The sequence below is a fragment of the Aegilops tauschii genome, chromosome 7, assembly GCF_002575655.3.
Source record: "Aegilops tauschii subsp. strangulata cultivar AL8/78 chromosome 7, Aet v6.0, whole genome shotgun sequence".
In the NCBI taxonomy this organism is placed as follows: domain Eukaryota; kingdom Viridiplantae; phylum Streptophyta; class Magnoliopsida; order Poales; family Poaceae; genus Aegilops; species Aegilops tauschii.
This window is the reverse complement of record NC_053041.3, coordinates 147535292-147541426: the sequence shown is the minus strand read 5'-3', so window position 1 is coordinate 147541426 and position 6135 is coordinate 147535292. Positions and strand designations below refer to the sequence as shown.

Genomic DNA, 6135 nt, shown 5'->3' with positions numbered 1-6135 from the left:
GTAGTTTTAAAAGCAAGGGTGACATGAGGTTTCTGTCAATGAGTGTAGCGCACACCACCTACATTATCCTCGTCGGTTCGGCTGTTGTTCTTGTGTCGATTACGTACTCTCCCCGCCATCACAACCGTCATGTACGATTGGCAATGATGCGGACATCTATCTCGGCCAGTCAGTGAAATAACGTTTTATGAACAAATTTTTGTAATATTATTTTCAGCAGCAGATATATTCCATATTGATTTGAAATATATATTTCCAATTTGTTTTATTATTCTATAAACGTTCCCTTAAAAAAAGTTACCTTCCAAGCAAATAATTAAGCTTGTACTCTGCTTTAGGGAAGTAATTTTTTACCTTCCCGCTAAAGCCTTCAATCTCCCTCCATTTTTTTTATTTCCCACCAAATAATTTGGTCGTGTGTGGCGCCACAAACTCTTAACCTCCCCGTTAAACACCCCTCACAAATAGTCCCGATTATTTCTCTTCGCCAAATTGTCGAGATTGGATCTGAGCTCTCTCGTTCTTGTTCCTCCATCCTCACGGCGTCATGACGGCGTCGAGCCGTCGACACTGCAGACCACACCGGAGTCCGTCGAACGTACACTGTCTCAGGTTATTCCTTTCTCCCAAATCTCCCTCCCGCGGCCGTGAGAACTTTCCCTTCGTAGGTGTCCTGGCCGGCGACATCGGGCGTGCTCTCGGAGGAGGGCGAGGACGAGATCGGGAGGGTGTTCCGTTGGGAAGGGGCGGGGTGGGAGACGAGGCGGATGGGCGCGGGGCTGGACAAATTGGTGGTGGCGGCGGCGGTCAGGATGAGGCGGAGGTAGAGGCGGTGGGGGTGGGGGCATCCATGGGGAGACGAGGAGGAGGGACAGGAGGAGGCGGTGGACGGCATGGCCATGGCAGCGCCCCCTTTCCATCGTAGAACTACCACGCCGCCGGCCGCTATGCAACACATGTGTATGTAATCAAGTGTATCCTGCTGTGAGGCATATCTATTCTATTCACTCTCGCCTCCGGCATGGCCGCCGGGATGCAATAGCCCGCCTCGCCATCCCACTACAACAACGGGGCAGATCCAGCATAGGTCATGGGTGTACAGATGTACACCCAAAATTTTCAGCAAAAAATTCGTTTATATAGATATATGACAAAAAATACTGCGCACATGCTTGAGTTCAGAGAGTACGCAGCGTGAGATTACTCAACTCAGGTTCAGTCCAGATAAACTAGCAGCAGCCAAGTACTGCATATCTATTTCAATGTTAGAGCATATGCTAGACTTTAGCCCACTATAGGCGGCAGCCCAGGAGCAGTAACGACCACGGCAGCCCGGCGCTTTGTGCGGGAGCGCCGATGGAGAGTTCAACAATCCAAGAGTTCACCAATCCCCTCCAAAGTTCCAATCTGAAATTGCATTCGTTTAGCTGTACATGTGTAGCTTCTGTTTGGATTTAGAGAGATGTATCTTTGTATATTTGTATTTTGTATTTTGGGGTGTCCCAGGTTTTGTGCAAATAGTCCCAACTTTCCTTTTGACCATGTAAAATATTACCAAGTTAATGCCAGAACCACTGTCCAGACTTCTTAAAAGCGTATGTGCCTATACTGAAGCATACTGCCACATTCAGCTTATTTAACCTTGGTAGTTTGCTTACCACATTCAAGCTAGATTACTGCATGTGTATTGGAGTAGCCTTGTTAGGATGGGCTCTAATTGGTGTGTCATGTGTATGCCTCTGCTTTGATCTTTGAAGCCTAGCTTTTAATTTCTAAATCAATTGCAGACATATGCTATGCTAAAAGACTTCTGTTTTGCATGCTTCTGTTCTGCACGCTATAACACAATTTGATTTCATCTAATCTTTGAAGCCTAGCCTATTTTTGCTTACAACAGCTTCAGTATAGACTTGAATAGATATTTTTCCAGTTACTTTTTTATGCCTGCTTTAAGTATCGCGTTTCTTCTGAAATTGACTCAAATTACAGAAGGGCACAATGGTGAATTTGAACGCAAGATCCTGCTGGTAGGAGACCGAGTACAATACATCGACAACTTGGTAATAATATTTATGTTCACTTAAATTTATGCCATAGCAGCGAAGGTAATTAATATTTTGGCTTAACATGCAGCTAGGGATGCGTCAGGTAATGTGCAGGCTTCAGAGGAAAGAGATGATGCACATTACTCATTTCTGCAAGGTACACAACATCCTTAACTCTTAATCACTTATCTGAATGGTGCACACTAACTTTGGTTATTCTCTAGTTCTTTAGTGTTGTGCATCTTGGATGCTTCTTCATCCGATGGGAGTGTAATTTTCATATTTAGGACAAAGCATGTCTAGAGGTTCAAAACAAAGAAAATGAAACTCAAGGTCTAATTTCAAGTGAACATAGAAACAATATTTTGCAGACTGCATATAAAGACACTCTACAATGCAAGTCTTCTCAGCCTCGTGGGTATGGATACATGGCCAAATCACCAAGTGGTTCAGAAAGGATTAAGTCCCAGTTTGAAGAGCAAGCTCGTGCTAAAGCATAGACCCAAAAGGTAAACTCTGAGCTCAGCCATCAGATCACCAAGTTACAAGATCAGTAACAAGCTGAATGTGAAAGCACACAAGAGAGGATTAACTTGAAGTGTGCTGAGAGAGAAAACCTTGAGGAGAGGTTAAAAGAAGAGCGTGCTGAAAGGGAAACATTGTTGGAAGAGGAGCGAAGATCGATACTGGAATTTGAGAAAAACATGATGGAAAAGTTTGCGCAGTTGTCCCAATAGACGGGAACCAACAGATGCAAACACATCAGGTGATTATAGTCATATGCTTGCGAACTTGTAAGATTTTTTTGCTTACTTGGATTGCTAAAAGTGCACTTCTATTTGCAGACGCCTGAGAAAAGGACTAGCAACGAAAATAGTAATCCAAACTTGCAAATTACTCTTTTACAGACCGCTAGTACTACTGGGACTATAGGTACAAGGCACAATGTAATTGCTCCAAATACACTCATACAAGCCGCAACAATGAATTCTTGAATGTTTCGAGCAATGGTAAGTCACAAGCTTGGTTTGTCTTCATGTTGACCTTTATTTGATACGTAAATGGCCTTCATAATTGTTTACTTGCTTGCACTACTGTACTTTTTTGTTGTTGAAGCACATACAATAGGGAAGCCAGAAATAGAACCGTTTTCTCACCATTAGAAATTGTGAACTTGCGCAAGCATGTAGTTGTTTCGGAGAAGTTTAGTTGTTCGATTAATTTAGGTAATTATTCTTGTGTTTGAACTACAAAATCTTTTGTGAAATTATTCAATTCTTTTTGCATTTCACCTAATTGTTGATGGAGTAGTACATCAGGCACAGGCATTTGCTTGCTAGCTGCTGTGGTCATAACAATTGGGCGTGAAGGTACCCATGCATGCACGAATATAGTAATTATACAATTGTCATGACAGTGGTTATATCTTCTATTGCTTCTTTATTTTCCTGACTAAGTATTTTCTAAGCTAAATAATTTTTCTCTCTTCATAGCAGGATACAAAGATTTAACTGGAATGGACTCTAGACCACAGACAATTTAGTCTTTGCTCTTGATTATGATGGCAAATTCAATATGTTGAATGCGTGCTAAATTATATTTCAGTTTCATTTGATGGATATTGGCTATGCAAACTTTGATATTTTATGAATCTACATCATATATGCATTATTTGAAGCATGTAATTGAATGCCAGTATATTTTTTTACAGTTGTAGTAGGCTATTACCACAACCAACTTTTGGTTGCAACATGTTGGCACCACGAAAAATTGTAGGGTTGCGTCAAATCTTAGTCGCCATGCTTACCTGTTTTGTTGCGCTAGGCTATTGTGACAGAATACTTCATATTGTCGCAATAACTTGTCACCACAAAACAGTCGGTGTGGTGAGATAACTACTTGTCGCCACCGAATTCAGTTTTGTTGAGATAGTCCTTTTGCCACAAAAAGTTCATATTGTCGCAACAGCCTCTCGCCACGAACATTCTGTCCGTTGTGACAACTATTTATTACCACCAAAATCAGTAGGTTGCAATTTTAGTATTACCATGTCTGGAGAGTCGTTGCCATAGGTTATTGCCACAAATGCCTATAGCCACAAATAGCCAAATCGCCACGGTTTGCTACCTGTTGCATTAAGCTATTGCCGCAAACCAAATTGTGGCATCATTTGCGTGATGCCACGAGGAAAAATGTGGCAACTTGTCACATGGTTGTTGCAATAGCATGTTTTCTTGCCACGTTTAATTTTTGTGGCAATAACCTATTACCATGTGTCCTGTCGCAACAGTTGCCAAAGAACACCACGTCGTGGCAATAGGTACCTATTGCGACAATTGGGCACTTATTGCAAGGAATGCTTTTGTTGCAATAGACCCAGATCCTTGTAGTATATGAAATTTCTTCGGGTATGATAGAACAACTGCTAGCTAATCATTATGCAGGAGATGGAACTGAACATCCTGATATGCAGTTGATATATGTGGATGAAATTTGTGGATTGTTTAAGCTTGCAGGTTTACCCGGAGATGAAGCTAAGAAGAAGGTTTTTCCTTTATCTTTGAAGGGAAAAGCATTGCCATGGTATAGGCTATGCGATGATATTGTATCTTGGAATTGGAATCCATTAAAATTGGAGTTTCACCAAAAAAATTATCCTATGCCTCTAGTTCATCGTGATCGGAATTATATATATAATTTTTGGCCTCGTGAAGGAGAAAGTATCACTCTAGCTTGGGGGAGGCTTAAGTCAATGTTATATTCATGCCCCAATCATGAGCTCTCAAGAGAAATTATTATTTAGAATTTTTATGCTCGGCTTTCTCATAATGATTGATCCATGCTCGATACTTCTTGTGCTGATTCCTTTATGAAGAAGACTATTGAATTCCGGTGGGATCTTTTAGAAAGAATTAAACGCAGCTCTGAAGATTGGGAACTCGACGAAGGTAAAGAGTTAGGTATTAAGCTTAAGTTTGATTGTGTTAAATCTTTTATGAATACCGATGCTTTTCAAAAGTTTAGCACTAAATATGGACTTGACTCTGAGATAGTAGCCTTCTTTTGTGAATCTTTTGTTACTCATGTTGATCTCCCTAAAGAGAAGTGGTTTAAATATCACCCACCTTTTAAAGAAGAAATTAAAGAACCAGTAATAGCTAAAGATGAAACTATTATTTATAATGTTGATCCAGTTGTTCCTACTGCCTATATTTAAAAACCACCTTTCCCTGTTAGGATAAAGGAACATGCTAAAGTTTCAACTGTGGTCAATAAAAGTTATATTAGAACACCTAAACCAGCTGAACAAATCAAAAAAGGTACGCGTCGGTGCTATATAAACGGTTTTTAACCCCTTTCCGCGGCGGCATTTGGAACCGTCGCCTAGTGACTGACAGCGATAGGGGGTCCTTCCCACACGACCCAGAAACCGTCAGGGATAGGGAGCCTTGATGCATACAATTTTCCCTATATAAGCGTTTTCGATATCTCGAATATCCCAAACGCTTCATCCTTGCTACTTGTTTTTGCTCGCATTGCTATCGCAGTCGGAGTTTTGTGGTTTTACCTAAAACCAAGCAGATTCCAGGCACGTGAGTTTTCCAGGCAGATTCCAGGCACGGGAGTTTTTCGATGCCTGGCACATCACAAACAGTTCATGATTATAAACCGTGTACAATAGGTAGACAATTACACACATTTAGTTTTCCCGCACCGTATGCGATAGTGTCTGACATCACACACGGTTTGCAAACTGCAACTCTGTGCATTATTACACATGTTTCCTCTCCATGAACCGTGTCAGATTATGATGTATATCGCACACGCTGTGCTTTATTAACCGTGTGCGCCGTAGTGACCTGCACACCGTAATTTCGCCCTAATTTAATTGTTGCTATTTAAAATTGTACCAAATTTAAACTTGAAAGTAGGCTTTAGCTTTATTCATATCCATTAGGTTTAAACAACCAATGCATTATTCGATTCACAGGTACATATGTTTAAGAATTACATAAGCATCAAATAAAGAATGATGAACCAGGGTTCTATAGTTGTAGTATTACAGATGGTAAAGAAAGAGGCGACAGAC

At 41.0% G+C, this 6135-nt stretch overlaps 1 long non-coding RNA gene across 1 annotated transcript; it reads left to right on the top strand.

The window, feature by feature from the left end:
* The first annotated feature begins 472 nt into the window (after positions 1-472).
* Positions 473-3755, top strand: LOC109776540 (uncharacterized). Its single transcript, XR_012189992.1, has 6 exons — positions 473-612; positions 1990-2060; positions 2134-2202; positions 2270-2811; positions 2891-3055; positions 3542-3755. It is a non-coding gene; the product is annotated as an uncharacterized lncRNA (long non-coding RNA).
* The last annotated feature ends 2380 nt before the right edge of the window (positions 3756-6135 follow it).